Source organism: Triticum dicoccoides, chromosome 4B (genome assembly GCF_002162155.2).
Source record: "Triticum dicoccoides isolate Atlit2015 ecotype Zavitan chromosome 4B, WEW_v2.0, whole genome shotgun sequence".
Taxonomy (NCBI): Eukaryota; Viridiplantae; Streptophyta; class Magnoliopsida; order Poales; family Poaceae; genus Triticum; species Triticum dicoccoides.
Genome location: NC_041387.1, coordinates 126,988,926 through 127,008,206, shown reverse-complemented (window position 1 = coordinate 127,008,206; position 19,281 = coordinate 126,988,926).

The following is a 19,281-nucleotide window of genomic DNA, read 5'->3' as shown; positions in this document are numbered from 1 at the left end:
ATATTTATTGCATTATGGGTTGTTATTACACATTATGTCTCAATACTTATGGCTATTCTCTCTTATTTTACAAGGTTTATCATGAAGTGGGGGAATGCCGGCAGTTGGAATTTTGGCTGGAAAAGGAGCAAATATTGGAAACCTATTCTACGCAGCTGCAAAAATCCTGAAACTCCAGAAAGTTAATTTTGGAATTAATAAGAATTACTGAGCGAAGAAAACACCAGAGGGGGCCCACACCCTGGCCAGGAGGGTGGGGGCACACCCACCCCTACTGGGCGCGCCCCTATCTCCTAGGACCCCAGGTGGCCCTCCGGTGCCCATCTTCTGCTATATGAAGGTTTTACCCTGGAAAAAATCATAAGCAAGCTTACGGGACGAAACTCCGCCACCACGAGGCGGAACTTTGGCGGAACCAATCTAGGGCTCTGGCAGAGCTGTTCTGCCAGGGAAACTTCCCTCCGGGAGGGGGAAATCATCACCAACGATCCTCTCATCGGGAGGGGGTCAATCTCCATCAACATCTTCACCAGCACCATCTCCTCTCAAAACCCTAGCTCATCTCTTGTATCCAATCTTGTATCAAAACCACAAATTGGTACTTGTGGGTTGCTAGTAGTGTTCATTACTCCTTGTAGTTGATGCTAATTGGTTTACTTGGTGGAAGATCATATGTTCAGATCCTTAATGCTTATTATTACTCCTCTGATTATGAACATGAATATGCTTTGTGAGTAGTTACATTTGTTCCTGAGGACATGGGGGAAGTCTTGCTATTAGTAGTCATGTGAATTTGGTATTCGTTCGCTATTTTGATGAGATGTATGTTGTCTTTCCTCTAGTGGTGTTATGTGAATGTCGACTACATGACACTTCACCATTATTTGGGCCTAGAGGAAGGCATTGGGAAGTAATAAGTAGATGATGGGTTGCTAGAGTGACAGAAGCTTAGACCCTAGTTTATGCGTTGCTTCGTAAGGGGCTGATTTGGATCCATATGTCTAATGTTGTGGTTAGGTTTACCTTAATACTTCTTTTGTAGTTGCGGATGCTTGCAATAGGGGTTAATCATAAGTGGGATGCTTGTCCAAGTAAGGGCAGTACCCAAGCACCGGTCCACCCACATATCAAATTATCAAAGTACCAAACACGAATTATATGAGCGTGATGAAAACTAGCTTGACGATAATTCCCATGTGTCCTCGGGAGCTTTTTCCTCATTATAAGAAATTGTCCAGGCTTGTCCTTTGCTACAAAAAGGATTGGGCCACCTTGCTGCACTTTATTTACTTTCATTGCTTGTTACTCGTTACAATTTATCTTATCACAAAACTACCTGTTACCTATAATTTCAGTGCTTGCAGAGAAAACCTTACTGAAAACCGCTTGTCATTTCCTTCTGCTCCTCGTTTGGTTCGACACTCTTACTTATCGGAAGGACTATGATAGATCCCCTATACTTGTGGGTCATCACGCGGGACGGCCAGAAGAGCTGCCGAGATGTGGCCCTGTTGAGCCCTGGGATGTCGATGTAGACGTGAAACTCCTTACCCTCTCTAGGGCAAGGAGCCACGCCTGGCGGTGGGCGGCGACCGCCCTGCAGAACCCTTGCCTCTTGAATCTCCTTGACTGCCTTGCTGATTAACTCCTGAACACCTGGCGCCCCACGACCCGTGCCTTCTCCTGGGAAGTGTGCGCTAAAGCATGCCTCCACATGGTGCCCGAGCGCCTCCCTCGTGACGTCGGCTAGGTCTTAGGCCCTCTAGAGGAGAGCCCCCGAGCCCAACCTGAGAGGGGTGCCGGGCGCGCCTTCCTATGCGATAGGCGAAGGTGCCCCATCCAGGGACACGAGGCTGAATGTGGCGCTGTCAGGCGATGCCCCCTCATGAGACCCCTGGCTCAACTGCAGCTTCTTTGTCTTGGGAGCGACCTCAGGAGGGAGGATATCACCCTCGCCTTCAGGGTTCTCTGTTGCTGCAGCTTGGTAGGCACGCTCGAGAGGGCACACCGTGTCCTTCTCCTCGCAGGCGATCGTGATGATGCCGCTGCTCCCTGGCATCTTGAGGACATTGTAGCCGTGGTGCGTTGCCGCCATGAACTTGGCCAATGCTGGGTACCCGAGGATGGCGTTGTACGGCAGACGAATGTCGGCGACGTCGAAGTCAATGAGCTCGGTGTGGTAGTTGCCGCGCTTGACGAAGGTGACAGGGAGGCGGACCTACCCTATCGGATGCGTGGAACCATTGGTCACTCCTAAGAATGGCTTGGTAGGTTGAAGCTGGTGATATGGCACTTGGAGCCTGTTGAACGTCTGGACAGGGAGAACATTGAGCCCTTCTCCACCATTAATGAGGGTCTTGGTGACGACCATGTTGCTGATGACGAGCGAGCAAAGCATTGGGAGCGCGCCAGCAGTGGCCGCGCACTTGAGCTGATCGGAGGAGTTGAAGGTGATGGCGTATTTGGACCACCTGAGCGGGCGTGTTGCCTCGAGCTTGGGGAGCGCTGCGTTCACCTCGCGCGCGAACTGCTTGAAGATGAGGTGAGAGGCTGGGGCCTGACAGCTGCCCAGGATGCAGGCTATGGCTCGAGGCTCCTAGAAGCCCCCAGCCCCCTCTTCATGGTGATGGTCTTCGTTCCTTCTTGGTGGTGGAGGCAGAGGAGAAAGACTGGCGTTGCCTGAAGCCAATCCTCACAAGGTTGGTCCCTCCAGGCGCCCTCGCGAGGCTGGCCCTACCAGCGGTCCTCCCGAGGTTGGTCGCGCCACTCCTGGCGATGGTCGTGGCCGTCCCAGCGTCCTCCACCTCGGCCGCCTCCACGACCGTAGCCTCGATTGTTGCACTGGGGCGTCGACCGAGGCATCCATCGCGGAGGGCCCTAAGCTCCTGGCAGTCGTTGGTGTTGTGACCGTGGATGTTGTGGAAGACGCAGAACGGTCGGTTGCTCTTGGATGACTCAGGGTGATCGTAGCCATGCTTCATCTCCGGCTCGGCAGCAAGCACAGTTGGCCCCTTGTGCTTCACGTCCTTGGCCTTTGCCTTCTTGTCTTCTGGGTCGGCGTCGGGGAGCTTGAGGAGGGAGAGGCGTCCCTCCTCAACCCTTGCGCACTTGTTCGCCATGTTGAACATCTCCAGGGATATGCAGAGGTCCTCATGAATGGCGAGCTCCTCCTTCATCTTAACATCGCAGACACAATCAGTGAACGCTGAGATGATGGCCTCGTCCGACACCTTGGGGATCTTGAGGCGAACATTGTTGAAGCGCTGGATGTACTTCTCCAGGGTCTCCCCTGGCTGCTGCTTGATGCGTCGTAGGTCACCCGCGGCCGGCGGGCGATCGTGAGTGCCCTGGAAGTTGGCGATGAAGCAGTGATACGTCCATTTTGCATCATGCTTTTATATCAATATTTATTGCATTATGGGCTGTTATTACACATTATATCTCAATACTTATGGCTATTCTCTCTTATTTTACAAGGTTTACCATGAAGAGGGGGAATGCCGGCAGCTGGAATTCTGGCTGGAAAAGGAGCAAACATTGGAAACCTATTCTGCACAGCTCCAAAAGTCCTGAAATTCCAAGAAACATCTTTTTGGAATTAATAAGAATTTTTGGGCGAAAGAAATACACCAGGGGGCCCACACCTCATCCAGGAGAGTGGGGGCGCGCCCCCCGCTACTGGGCGCGCCCCCTGTCTCCTGGACTCCTGGTGGGCCCAGCTGTCCATCTTCTGCTATATTAAAGCTTTTACCCTGGAAAAAATCATGGGCAAGCTTACGGGACGAAACTCCGCCGCCATGAGGCGGAACCTTGGCGGAACCAATCCAGGGCTCTCGCGGAGCTGTTCTGCCGGGGACACTTCCCTCCGGGAGGGGGAAATCATCACCAACGTCATCATCAACGATCCTCTCATCGGGAGGGGGTCAATCTCCATCAACATCTTCACCAGCACCATCTCCTCTCAAAACCCTAGTTCATCTCTTGTATCCAATCTTGTATCAAAACCACAAATTGGTACCTGTGGGTTAGTGTTGATTACTCCTTGTAGTTGTTGCTAATTGGTTTACTTGGTTGAAGATCATGTGTTCAGATCCTTTATGCATATTATTACCCCTCTGATTATGAACATGAATATGCTTTGTGAGTAGTTACGTTTGTTCCTGAGGACATGGGTGAAGTCTTGCTATTAGTAGTCATGTGAATTTGGTATTCGTTCGATATTTTGATGAGATGTATGTTGTCTTTTCCTCTAGTGGTGTTATGTGAACATGGACTACATGACACTTCACCATTATTTGGGCCTAGAGGAAGGCATAGGGAAGTAATAAGTAGATGATGGGTTGCTAGAGTGACAGAAGCTTAAACTCTAGTTTATGCGTTGCTTCGTTAGGGGCTGACTTGGATCCATATGTTTAATGATGTGGTTAGGTTTACGTTAATACTTCTTTTATAGTTGCGGATGCTTGCAATAGGGGTTAATCATAAATGGGATACTTTTCCAAGTAAGGGCAGTACCCAAGCACCGGTCCACCCACAAACCAAATTATCAAAGTACCGAACACGAATCCTATGAATGTGATGAAAACTAGCTTGACGATAATTCCCATGTGTCCTCGGGAGCTCCTTTCTCATTATCAGAAATTGTCCAGTCTTATCCTTTTCTACATAAAGGATTGGGCCACCTTGCTGCACTTTATTTACTTTATTTACTTGTTACTCGTTACCATTTATCTTATCACAAAACTATCTATCACCTACAATTTCAGTGCTTGCAGAGAAAACCGTACCGAAAACCGTTTATCATTTCCTTCTGATCCTCGTTGGGTTCGACACTCTTACTTATCGAAAGGACTACGATTGATCCCCTACACTTGTGGGTCATGACTCTTTTCTGGCGCCGTTGCCAAGGAGTGTAACGTTTTTGGTGAGTGGAACTTGGTAAGGAAACATTTATATAGTGTGCTGAAATTTTCTGTTAGTTTCACTATGGAAAAAATCCTTTGAGGGGCTTGTTCAGGGTATCTTCACCCCAACCAGAAGAGCAAAGAGTTTCTCCTCAACCTACTGAACTTTATGAAAATATTTACTTTGAGACTCCTTCGGGTATGATAGAGAAACTGCTAGCTAATCCATTTGCAGGAGATGGAACATTACATCCCGATTTACACCTTATCTTTGTGGATGAAGTTTGTGGATTATTTAAGCTTGCAGGTATTCCCGATGTTGTTGTCAAAAGGAAGGTCTTCCCTTTATCTTTGAAGGGAGATGCATTGACATGGTATAGGCTATGTGATGATGCGAGATCTTGGAATTATTAGCGATTGAAGTTGGAATTTCACCAGAAGTTCTATCCTATGCATCTTGTTCATCATGATCGTAATTACATATATAATTTCTGGCCTCGCGAAGGAGAAAGCATCGCTCAAGCTTGGGGGAGGCTTAAGTCAATGTTTTATTCATGCCCCAATCATGAGCTCTCCCGGGAAATGATTATTCAAAACTTTTATGCTCGGGTTTCTCTTGATAATCGCAATCTTCTCGATACTTCTTGTGTTGGTTCTTATATGCTAAATACTATTGATTTCAAATGGGACTTAGTGGAAAGAATTAAACTCAACTCTAAAGATTGGGGTTCTGACGATGGTAAGGAGTCAGGTATTACACCTAAGTTCGATTGTGTTAAATCTTTTATGGATACCGATGATTTTCGTGGATTTAGCGCTAAGTATGGACTTGACTCTGAGATAGTAGCTTCTTTCTATGAATCTTTTGCTACTCACGTTGATCTCCCTAAAGAGAAGTGGTTTAAATATAATCCTCCTGTTGAAGTGAAAGTAGTTGCACCTATTACAGTCGAAGAAAAGACTGTCACTTATAGTGATCCTATTATTCCTACTACTTATGTTCAGAAACCTCCTTTTCCTGTTAGGATAAAAGATCATGCTAAAGCTTCGACTGTTGTTCGTAAGAGTAATACTAGGACTTATACACCTCCTGAGCAAATTAATGTTGATAGTATTGTTATAGTTAAAGATCTCTTGGAATATGATTTAGATGGGCATGTTATTTATTTCTATGGTGAGACTGCTAATATTGCTAGACCAGATACTAAGATACATAGACCTGTCGTAGGCATGCCTGTTATTTTTGTTAAAATAGGAGATCATTGTTATCATGGCTTATGTGATATGGGTGCTAGTGCTAGTGCAAAACCTTATACCTTATACCAAGAAATTATGCATGACATTGCACCCATTGAATTAGAAGAGATTGATGTTACTATTAAGCTTGCCAATAGGGATACCGTTAAACCCTTTGGGATTGTTAGAGATGTTGAAGTTTTGTGTGGGAAGGTTAAATACCCTGCTGATTTCCTTGTTCTTGGCTCCCCACAAGACGATTTTTGTCCCATTATTTTTGGTAGACCCTTCTTGAATACAACTAGTGCTAAGATTGATTGTGAAAAAAATATTGTCACCGTTGGCATAGATGGTATGTCTCATGAGTTTAATTTTGCTAAGTTTCATAGACAACCTCGTGATAGGGAACCACCTAGTAAGGATGAAATTATTGGTCTTGCTTCCATTGCTGTGCCCCCTACTGATCCGTTAGAACAATACTTGCTAGACCATGAAAATGATATGCTTATGAAGGAAAGAAGGGAAATAGATGAAGTGTTCCTCAAACAGGAACCTTTGCTAAAACATAATCTTCCCGTTGAAATTCTAGGGGATCCCCCTCCACCCAAGGGTGATCCCGTGTTTGAACTCAAACCATTACTTGATAACCTTAAGTATGCTTATCTTGATGAAAAGAAAATATATCCTGTTATTATTAGTGCTAACATTTCAGAGCAAGAAGAAGAAAGATTATTGAAAACTCTGAAGAAGCACTAAGCAACTATTGGATATACTCTGGATGATCTTAAGGGCGTTAGTCCCACGTTATGCCAACACAAAATTAATATGGAGGACGATGCCAAACCAGTTAGAGATCCTCAACGATGACTGAATCCCAAGATGAAGGAAGTGGTAAGAAAGGAGATACTAAAGCTCCTTGAGGCAGGTATTATTTATCCCGTTGCTGATAGTGAATGGGTAAGCCCTGTCCATTGCGTTCCTAAAAAGGGAGGTATTACTGTTGTTCCTAATGATAAAGACGAATTGATCCCGCAAAGAATTATTACAGGTTATAGGACGGTAATTGATATCCGTAAGTTAAATAAAGCTACTAAGAAAGATCATTACCCTTTACCTTTTATTGATCAAATGCTAGAAAGACTATCCAAACACACATCTTTCTGCTTCCTAGATGGTTACTCTGGCTTCTCTCAAATACCTGTGTCAGCGAAGGATCAACCTAAAACTACTTTTACTTGCCCTTTTGGTACTTTTGCTTATAGACGTATGCCTTTTGGTTTATGTAATGCACCTGCTACCTTTCAAAGATGCATGATGGCTATATTATCTGATTTTTGTGAAAAGATTTGTGAGGTATTCATGGATTATTTCTCCGTTTATGGATCCTCTTTTGATGATTGTTTGAGCAACCTTGATCGAGTTTTGCAGAGATGCAAAAACACTAGTCTCGTCCTGAATTGGGAAAAGTGTCCGTCGGTGTCAAACCGGCGGATCTCGGGTAGGGGGTCCCGATCTGTGTGTATAGGCTGATGGTAACAGGAAGCAAGGGACACAATGTTTACTCAGGTTCGAGCCCTCTCGATGGAGGTAAAATCCTACTTCCTCCTTGATTAATATTGAAGATAGGAGTAGTGCAAGAGTAGATCTACGACGAGATCGTAGAGGCTAAACCCTAAGAGCTAGCCTATGATGGTATGAATGTAATTGTGGTCGGCCTTCTAAGGACCAACCTCTCCGGTTTATATAGACACCAGAGAGGGCTAGGGTTTACATGGAGTCGGTTACAAGAAAGGAAATATAACATCCAGATCGCCAAGCTTGCCTTCCACGCCAAGGAGAATCCCATCCGGACACGGGACGTAGTCTTGAGTCTTATATCTTCACGCTTCAATAGTCCGGACGTTGTACACAATCCGGCTGTCCGGATACCCCCTAATCCAGGACTCCCTCAGTAGCCCCTGAACTAGGCTTCAATGACGATGAGTCCGGCGCGCAGTCTTGTCTTCGGCATTGCAGGGCGGGTTCCTTCTCCGAATACTCCGAAGTAATTATCGAACACTTTGACCATGTCCGAATCTGCGAGATGATCTTCACATACCATTGTAGGGAACATAGCATAAATCTGATCCGCTGACAATCTTCGTACGTCATGCCCTTGCATCGTGGCCTGGTCCAACATGAACTGGCATTTCTTGCCCCACCTCGACCTGTGTTGCGAGGCGGTTTTATTGGCACGTCCTGCCAAAGCAGAGATCGTGTTCCCCTTATTACGGGATCTTTTATCAATAAGGGCGCGCGTGACCCCGCGACAACCATTGGTATAACTCTGTGTGTTTTTAGATAAGCCTGAAGCGGTCACGCCGATGACTCTTGATAGTCACCCCCTTTATAAAGGGGTCGAGGCCTATGCCTCTTTTTCACCTCCCTCGCGCCTCCTCGCACCTCGAGTTCTAACACCCGAGACCTAAGCCAAAACACCCCAGATCCCCCAATATGTCTGGATCCAAACCTCAAGTCCAGTGGGTGGCCTCCTCGATCCAAGAGGAGGACATTGCGAGGCTTAGGGAGGTCGGGTACCTGACCACCGACATCCAGCACAGGCTACCTGCTCCAGGGCAGGTCATCCCTACACCAGAGCCCAATGAGAGCGTTGTGTTTGTTCCTCACTTCCTCTGCGGCTTGGGCCTCACCCTCGATCCCTTTGTGAGGGGGCTCATGTTCTATTACGGGTTGGATTTTCATGATCTGGCTCCAGACGCTATCCTCCATATCTCGTCATTCATCATTGTATGTGAGGCCTTTCTCCACGTCACTCCACACTTCATCTTATGGCTCAAGACCTTTAATGTGAAGCCGAAGATGATCGAGGGGAGACATGTGGAGTGCGGAGGTTCCATAATAAGCAGGAACACTGATGCCCCATGGCCAGAGGGTTCTTTCCCAGAAGTATCCGATGTATGGCAGCGGAGGTGGTTTTATGCCACAGCTCCTAGAGGCACAAAGTGGGTAGCCGCCCCCGAGTTCCGCTCGGGCCCTCCGTCACAACTAGCGTCTTGGACCGACGTAGGACGGAATTGGGGGCCCGTTGGCGATGTACCAGTACTGCAAAATCGCATCCGGGAGCTTCTCGAGAGGGACATAAATCTTGTCAGCATAATTCAAGTGATGCTAATCCGACGGATGTTGCCGTGCAAACGTCGGCCTCTCCGGATGTGGGAGTTCAATCCGAAGGGTCCGCGGACTATTAAGCACTTCTTTGGACTGAAGCTCGAAGGGATGTGTAAATTATTCTTCGGACCACAAGTAAAGTGTCCGGACACCACCGAGGATGCGGGCCTAAGCTGCAATCGCCTAGATGCCCAAGTAAGTAACCTTTAAAGCCGGACACTTCATTTATATTTGTCATTATTCTGAAAACCCTCCGTGGCCAGGAATGGCTCAACAAGGCGGAGAGAATCAGGTGTCCGGCGCCACTTCCTGAAGGCTCGCCTGGTCCAACCATTGCCAAGATGCTTGGCCGGGTGCTCAGCAAAATGCCCTCAGGGAAAGGCGAAGGAAAGAACAGGGAAGCCGAACTTCACACGCTGCGCATCCAAACCGGGGGAATTGTTACCTCCTCTGAGGAGGTTAGTCGGGAAGGGGAGGCTGAAGCCTCCTCCCCGCGCGGGAAGAAGAGGGACGCCTCCGAAGACTTGGAGACGGAGATGCCCAAGCAAGGGAAAAAGGTATCACCAGGGGGCTCTGCCCCGATGGGCACCCTCACCGCATCGTGCCCACCAACGGGCCAGCCCTCCATCGAGCTGTAAGCAAATTGTTAATTTGAAGGTACTGTGTTCCTCCGAGATCCATAACCAGGATTCGTCTTTTGCAGTCCGGCTAGCAGCTCTTCTCAACAGAGCTCGTCTTTGGGGGATCTTCCTCCGAAGATGATGGAGAGCGAGACTCCACCCACCTCTCCGACTCATGAAGCGGGCGACACCGAGGTGTCGTCACGGAGGAGTCCGGACCTGCCAAAGTCGGAAGCCAATGCGTCAGCCGCCCTGAGCCCGGAGCGTTTGGCTCCCATGGGGGGCGATGGGAAGGGTCCAGCACAGTTCAATGTCCGGCCGGACGTACTGACAGGCCTACTAGAGCGAGCTGCGCTCTCAGAGGAGCACCGCTCATTAATGAGCGTGGTGCTCAAGAAGATTTCATCCGCTACAAGCGGTTTCAATGAAGAATTTACAAGCCTGCTCAGAGGCTTTCAGGTATGTAGTGAAGAATACACTATTTTTTGGCTGTGAGGCACGCACTAGGTGTGCTCCATATAGATAGTAGCCCTGAGACTCTGGTTGCCCGCCTTAGGCGGCAAACGGGGGATCATGAATCAATTATTGCTCTGTAAACACGTGCAGGTACCTGTGGGTCCGGCCGCCGACCGGTCCGTTGAAGTTGCCAAACTAACGAGGCAGATTGGATCAATTGATGCCGATATCACGCTGGTGAACGAGCGGCTCGACAAATCACAAGGTATGTGTTCTGCCTTCCTTTGTTTTAGGAAAATATGAAGGTGGCATGATATTAATGTGATATGTTTGGACTGCAGATGGTGTTGCTGCCGTGGAGGCCCTGAGGGCGGAACTTGCCCAGACCAAGGAACAAGCTCGGGTTAGCAATGCGGCTGCCCTAAAGGTGGCTGAGGAATTGAGAGCCGAATAGGCTACTCATCGCCGAAGCGAGGAAAAGTTAGCCGAAATGGCTGTGGAGTTAAAAAATGCCGCTGAACGGTATGAGCTCCTTAAAAAGGAGCATAAGGATAGTTTGGCTGACCTGAACAAGGCACTTAATGCCACCAAGGAAATACGGACCAATCTCAGGGGTGCGCGGGAGGAGCTTCAACAGGCTGGTAAAATCGCGGCTGGGGGCTCCTACTTGCTGCGGATGAAGTTTTTCGATCCGAAGTACACTCCCCTGGATGGACGCTGGAGTCCTGCGGACGCGTATGTGGATTTGGCGAAGAGTACAACTGACGTTGCCAAGTTCTTCAAGGATCAGGGTGATGAGGAAGTGGAGAAGCTTTTCTGGTCGCAATTCAATGCTCCCACTTGCCCACTGTCATTAAGTGACCAGATGGCTGCTATAGCGGAGCTTCACAGGTTGTCCGGGCTTGCAATGTGGTCCGTAATAGACCATCTTTGGCCGAAGGGGCCTAAGCCGGACAGTTACTTTAGTTTGGTGCAATAGTTCCTTGGGGTCGTGCCTCGGATCGACGCCATGAGAAGGTCGGCGTGCATAGAGGGTGCACGAGTGGCCCTTGCCCGTGTTAAATCCTATTGGATGGATATGAAGGCCACCATTATAGCGACCCAGGATCCAGCGGGGGGCCAATATCCGGCCGAGCACTACTTGGCGCAGGTCAGAGAAGGTGCCCGCCTAATAGAGGCGCAGTGCTCAAAGAATGTCTTGTTCGAGTGATGAATCGAATCATTGTAAAAACAATGTTTATTTTGATTATGAGACAATATTTATACTGTCTACCTGAAAATATGATTGTGTCCCCTGTGCGGTCATTTATATATATATATATATATATATATATATATATATATATATATATATATATATATATATATATGTAATACGAAAGTTAGCAATTGTTGGCTTTAGCCCCCACGCATACAATGCGGGGGTGTTCGCGAAAAATATGCTTAATCACACTTGATCCAACGTCTTGGTCCATTAAGGAGGTGATCGCACGTCGAACTAGGCAACCGGACTATATAGATGTAACACTTTCGCTTAGCCATTGGAGTCTAATGTTGGGGCTACTATGTAGCCCCTGGTACCTTCGCTTGCATCTGAATATGGGCGCGTGTGTACATGACCGGGAAACGGTCCTTCGTTAATGCGGAGGGATCCTAAAGATTCCGATAAGTCTTCGAGTGGTTGAACAGTCTCTCGTTGTATCATGACAGTCAGTTTTCAGCTTTCTCTACTGAGGTGCTCATCCGGAATAACCAGGGCACAATCGCAGTAGTTCTCCTTTGGCCACCTTAGCCGATAATAACGGAACGTAAGGCGGCAAACCCAGGAGCTGGGCTAACCCAACATTTGACCAAAGACATGATTCGGAGCTGATGCATATAAGGCCAAACTCGTGACACCAAACACTCCCGAAGGTATTCGGACTTTATAGCATATGATGGGCTCAAGAATGCCCATTCATTATAAACTATGTGTTTCCAGGTACGTGCGTTGATCTGTCGTGGCGAAATGCCAATAACGGCAGTATCCTTTGTGGGTATGGAACCCATGGGATGGTTAAACAACAAGAGGCAATAGAAAAGGTTTACACATGGGCTTAATCTAAAAAGAAACATGTTGAACGGGGCCCTGCTGCACGTCTGTACCTTTATCTCCATTGTGCCGTATCCTGGAAGGGTATCGCGCGACCGTTGTCTGTGGAAAAAAGAAAACTCGTAGGAGAGTACAATGTAAGTATGCGATGGATAGTAAAAGTGTAAGATGTTGGTCTGCCAATAAGGTTGAGCCAAGTGTGGGGCTGTATTAAATATTTATAGCCCCTAGTGTCCGCTATGGGATTACATATACGGTGCCCTGGTTCAATTTTGTCCGGGCTACCGGACTCGTCTAGTCGTGTATGTGATCTTAACGACTAGTCATGTTTTCTGATATTGGAAGCCGCTTATAGTCCGTCCGCCAGGGCCGTCGCGTGTTCCTCTGCATGTGAAGAGCGTCTTTGTTTCCGTTAACGGTGATGACGCCACATGGACCGGGCATCTTGAGTATAAGGTAGCCATAGTGCGGTAATGCGTTGAAGCGGGCGAAGGCCGTTCTTCCAAGCAATGCATGATAGCCGCTTTGTGCGATGGTGAAGAGTAGTTCTTCGCTTCTGGAATTGCCCGGGGAGCCAAATGTTACCTCCAGTACGATGGAGCCCTTGCCGTAGGCTTCAGCACCTGGTATCACCCCTTCAAAGGCGGTGTTGCTTTGGCTAATTTTGGATGGGTTTATCCCCATCCTACGGACAGTGTCCTCGTATATTAAATTGAGACTACTGCCGCCGTCCATGAGGACACGGGTGAGACGGTATCCGTCGATTATTGGGTCAAGCACCAAGGCCTTCGATCCTTCGCGCCGAATACTAGTTTGGCCGTCCAAGTGATCGAAGGTGATCGGATAAGACATCCAGTAATTAGGTGTGGGTACGATGGGCTCTATATCGCGTGCGTTCGTGCCTTCTCATGGATGTGCGGGTCGTGTGGATCATGTTCACTGTTTTAACCTCTGGCGGTAATTTTTTCTGTCCCCTAGTGTTCGGCTGGCGAGGTTCATCCTCGTCTTCACTTGGTGTTTCCCTTCCCTTGTGTTCGGCATTTAATTTACCGGCCTGCTTGAAGACCCAGCACTCTCTGTGCCTGTGGTTTGCAGGTTCGTCAGGGGTGCCATGAATTTGGAACAGTCTGTCTAGGACTTTGTTCAGACCAGACGGTCCCTCTTTACTGCCTTTAAATGGCTTCTTTTGCTGATCAAGTCGAGAGCCCCTGAATCCGGCATTAACCGTTGTGTTATCCGGGCTCTCTTCCTTGTTTTGGCGTTTATTTTTATTACACCGTGGCTTCCTGTTGCCATCCCTTATTTCGGATGTGCTGGGGTCGCTGGTGCCTTTACGGGCTAGCCAGCTATCTTCACCGCGCAAAAGCGGGTCATAAGGCTTGTTAGGGCTGCCATAGTACTTGGCTTTTCTTGGCCGAGGTGTCTGGCGAGCCACTCGTCGTGGATGCTGTGTTTGAATGCCGCTAAGGCTTCGGCATCCGGACAATCGACAATTTGATTCTTCTTAGTGAGGAATCTGTTCCAAAGCTTGCAGGCGGACTCTCTGGGCTGTTGGATTATGTGACTTAAATCGTCACCATCTGGAGGCCAGACATAAGTCCCTTTAAAATTGGCCCTGAAAGCATCCTTGAGTTCCTCCCAACTCCCAATTGAATTTTTGGGGAGGCTTTTCAACCAGTGTCGAGCTGGTCCCTTTAGTTTAAGGGGAAGGTATTTGATGGCGTAGAGGTCATCCCCACGAGCCATATGTATATGCAGGATAAAGTCCTCGATCCAGACCCCTGGGTCTGTCGTTCCGTCGTATGCCTCTATGTTCACAGGTTTAAAGCCCTGTGGAAATTCATGGTCCAGTACTTCTTCGGTAAAGCACAGGGGGTGAGCAGCCCCTCTGTATCTGGACGTGTTGTGGCATGCCTTTGGCTGTTGCTGTGTCCGGTGTTTATTCTGAACTGGTATTTGATTAGCATAATCGTTTTGATGACCATAGTCCCCCGCCGGGGTGTGTCCTTTAGATCCATAGATGGACCTAGCTACGCCAGCTTATTTATCCAGGTGCTCACGTAGATCGTGCGCGGCGTTGGTAGCCTCTTTGTTGTGGTTATGAAGTGGTACTTCTGGCCTCCTGGTCGTGTTACTCTTATGTGGAACGGCCTTGTCGTCGAATTCTGGCAGTAGCTTGCATTTTGGATAGCACTTTGTATGGCGATCGCCGCCATATCTTTCTTCAGTGTCTAGCACTTTATTCCATCTGCGATTGAGCGTTTCCTGTGCGGCTTTGAGCCATTGCTTCTGCTTCTTCAGACTTCTTGCTGTGGCCATAAGCTTTCTGTGGAGGTTATCTCATTCCACGCGTTCTTCCGGAATGATGAATGCATCATTGTCCGGATTGTCTTCTTGTCCTGGGCCGGTTTGATGATCTCGTCCCTCTGGATCATTGTCATCGGGCGTCTGCTCCAAACTGTGATCGACGTGACCTGGCTCGTCCTGCTCCATCGCTGGTTCTGTATGGTCGTTGTTGCCTTCGGGGTTGACCGGAGTATTGATCCTTCTCGCGCTCTTGCTGCTATTTTTACTGTTGCTGGACTTGGAACGACATCTGCACCGTCGCTTTGGCTTTTGCCCATGGGTTTTATCTTCCGGATTGTCGTTGTCGTACTCCTTGGGCGTATCCACCATGTATATGTCGTGTGACGAGGTGGAAGTCCGGCACCCCATAGATTCTGAATCCTCTCCTGCATCATCGTCCATACCATCGATGCCTTCGGAGTCGAAGTCAAGCACGTCGGTTAAATCATCAACCGTGGCTATGAAGTGGGTGGTGGGTGGGTAATGAATTTCTTCGTCGCCTGCTTCCCACTCGAGCCGGACATAGTTCGGCCCAAAATTTTCTGTCAAAGAGAGAGTTTTTAATGAATTCAGCATGTCGCCAAAGGGCGAGTGCTGGAAGATATCCGTAGCGGTGAACTCCATTACCGGAGCCCAACTTGGCTCGACTGTCTCGGGAATGCGCGGATAGGAACCAACATCCGGATGCGAATCCGGGGGTCCGAAGTCACAGGCCACCACAGAGGTGAGACCCGAGTTCGGCTCTACCGCCGATGAGTGTGCGGCCTGCGGGGCGGGGTCCATCCCTCCGTCCTCAGACGACGCAGCCTGCTCCAGATTTAGGTCCGGGGCCGCTACGGGGGTGATAACCCGAGCTTCGTCCGACAACAGGTCTAAGCCGTGCTCGTCGTGACTGTTCGGTGCTCCAGGCGCAGGCCTAGATCCGTCGAAGATCAAGTCTTCGTGAATATCCGTTGTGTAGTTCAAGCTTCCGAACCTAACCTGGTGGCCGGGGGCGTAGCTATCGATCTGCTCCAGATGGCCAAGCGAATTGGCCCGCAGTGCGAAGCCGCCGAACACAAAGATCTGTCCGGGGAGAAAAGTCTCCCCCTGGAATGTGTTGTTGACGATTGAAGGTGCCATCAAGCCCTGCAGCGACGACACAGAGGAACTCTCAATGAAAGCACCAATGTCGGTGTCAAAACCGGCGGATCTCGGGTAGGGGGTCCCGATCTGTGCGTCTAGGTTGATGGTAACAGGAAGCAAGGGACACAGTGTTTACCCAGGTTCAGGCCCACTCGATGGAGGTAAAACCCTACTTCCTGCTTGATTAATATTGAAGATAGGAGTAGTACAAGAGTAGATCTACCACGAGATCGTAGAGGCTAAACCCGAAGAGCTAGCCTATGATGGTATGAATGTAATTGTGATCGGCCTTCTAAGGACCAACCTCTCCGGTTTATATAGACACTGGAGAGGGCTAGGGTTTACATGGAGTTGGTTACAAGAAAGGAAATATAACATCCGGATCGCCAAGCTTGCCTTCCACGCCAAGGAGAATCCCATCCGGACACGGGACGAAGTCTTGAGTTTTGTATCTTCACGCTTCAATAGTCCGGACATTGTACACAGTCCGGCTGTCCGGATACCCCCTAATCCAGGTCTACCTCAGTGTCACTTTATGGTTAACAAAGGCATTGTTTTGGGGCATAAGATCTCCGAGAGAGGTATTGAAGTTGATAAAGCCAAAGTTGCTGCTATTGAAAAGATGCCATGTCCCAAGGACATAAAAGTTATAAGAAGTTTCCTTGGTCATGCCGGGTTTTATAGGAGGTTCATTAAGGACTTCTCTAAAATCTCTAGGCCTCTGACTAATTTATTGCAAAAAGATATTCCTTTTATCTTTGATGATGATTGTGTAGAAGCATTTGAAATACTTAAGAAAGCTTTGATCACTGCACCTATTGTTCAGCCACCTGATTGGAATTTACCTTTTGAAATTATGTGCGATGCTAGTGATTATGCTGTGGGTGCTGTTCTAGGGCAAAGAGTCGATAAGAAATTGAATGTTATCCAGTATGCTAGTAAGACTCTTGATACTGCCCAGAGAAATTATGCTACTACTGAAAAGGAGTTTTTAGCAGTCATGTTTGCATGTGATAAGTTTAGACCTTATATTGTTGATTCCAAAGTTACTATTCATATTGATCATGCTGCTATTAAATATCTTATGGAAAAGAAAGATGCTAAGACTAGCCTCATTAGATGGGTTCTCTTGCTCCAAGAATTTGACTTGCATATTATTGATAGATAGGGAGCTGAGAACCCCATTGCAGATAACTTGTCTAGGTTAGAGAATGTTCTTGATGACCCACTGCCTATTGATGATAGTTTTCCTGATGAACAATTAGCGGTCATTAATGCTTCTCGTACTGCTCCTTGGTATGCTGATTATGCTAATTACATTGTTGCTACATTCATACCTCCTAGTTTCACATACCAGCAAAAGAAAAAGTTCTTTTATGATTTAAGACATTACTTTTGGGATGACCCACACCTTTATAAAGGAGTAGATGGTGTTATTAGACGTTGTGTGCCTGAGCATGAACAGGAACAGATTCTACGTAAGTGTCACTCTGAATCTTATGGAGGACATCATGCTGGAGATAGAACTGCACACAAGGTACTACAATCTGGTTTTTATTGGCCTACTCTCTTCAAAGATGCTCGTAAGTTTGTCTTATCTTGTGATGAATGCCAAAGAGTAGGAAACATTAGTAGACATCAAGAAATGCCTATTAATTATTCTCTTGTTATTGAACCATTTGATGTTTGGGGTTTTGATTATATGGGACCTTTTCCTGCCTCCAATGGTTATACACATATTATAGTTGTTGTTGATTACGTTACTAAGTGGGTGGAAGCTATTCCAACTAGTAGTGCTGATCATAACACTTCTATTAAAATGCTAGAGAAGTTATTTTTCCGAGGTTTGGAGTCCCTAGATATCTTATGACCAATGGTGGTTCACATTTTATTCATGGTGCTTTCCCTAAGATGCTTGCTAAGTATGATGTCAATCATAGAATCGCATCTCCTTATCATCCACAGTCTAGTGGTCAAGTAGAGTTGAGCAATAGGGAGCTCAAATTAATTTTGCAAAAGATTGTGAATAGATCTAGAAAGAATTGGTCCAAAAAACTTGATGATGCATTATGGGCCTATAGAACTACATACAAAAATCCTATGGATATGTCTCCTTATAAGATGGTTTATGGAAAAGCGTGTCATTTACCTCTTCAACTTGAACATAAGGCATATTGGGCTATTAAAGAGCTCAATTATGACTTCAAACTTGCTGGTGAGAAGAGGTTGTTTTATATTAGCTCACTTGATGAATGGAGAACTCAAGCATATGAGAATGCCAAGCTATTCAAAGAAAAAGTCAAATGCTGGAATGATAAGAGGATACAAAAGTGTGAGTTCAATGTAGGAGATTATGTGTTATTATTCAACTCTTGTTTAAGATTTTTTGCAGGAAAACTACTCTTAAAATGGGAAGGTCCCTACGTTATCGAGGAGGTCTATCATTCTGGTGCTATAAAAATCAACAACTTCGAAGGCACAAGTCCAAGGGTGGTAAACGGCCAAAGAATTAAACATTATATTTCAGGTAATCCTATCAATATTGAAACTAATATTATTGAAAATTTAACCCCTGAGGAATACATAAGGGACAATTTCCAGAATGTTAATAACCAATAGCAGAACCTTTGGAGAATGGAGCACCACCACCTCCACCACCTCCTCCAACGTTCCTCCACCACCACCAAGCCATGGAACACCATGAACTAGGCTTCCATGGAGGGCCTCCTACATTGGGACTTCTCACCCGGCCTTGCGGTCGCAGATCAGGTGCGTAGACGGTTTGGATCCTCTGTTCATTTCCTCCCCGATGGATCTACCAAGGAATTTTTCTTGGTTGTGTATTTTTCGTCTGCCTCCTTCCCCTTATCTGAAGAATCTGTGGCCATTGCCTTACAATGTTGCATCGGGGGTTTACCTTCTGGTCTCAATGTGCATCATCTTGAGGGTCGGTCATTTCGATTCTCGGTGGCCTCTAATCGTGTTGGACATTTTATCTATGGTCTCAAAGATCGAGTTTGGCCAGACTTTGTTTGCCACTTTCAACTTTATCGCCATGGCCGTACTCCTCCAAGATGTTTGGACAATGTTTGGCATTCCGATGTTCACAGTCCTGAGGTAGCTTCACGATCCCCAATTGCTCTAAGAACCAATCTCTCATTTCTTGCTGCTGGTCAGAGTTCTGATCTCAGTACATGTGCTGAACTACAAAAGTTTAATCTTATTGCACCGTCGACTATGACGGCCGAGCAAGTATGGTCGCCGGCGAAGGACCTTTCAGCAAATGTGTCAAATTCAAACTCTTTTGGCAAGGCGCCATCCAAGGATCTGGGTT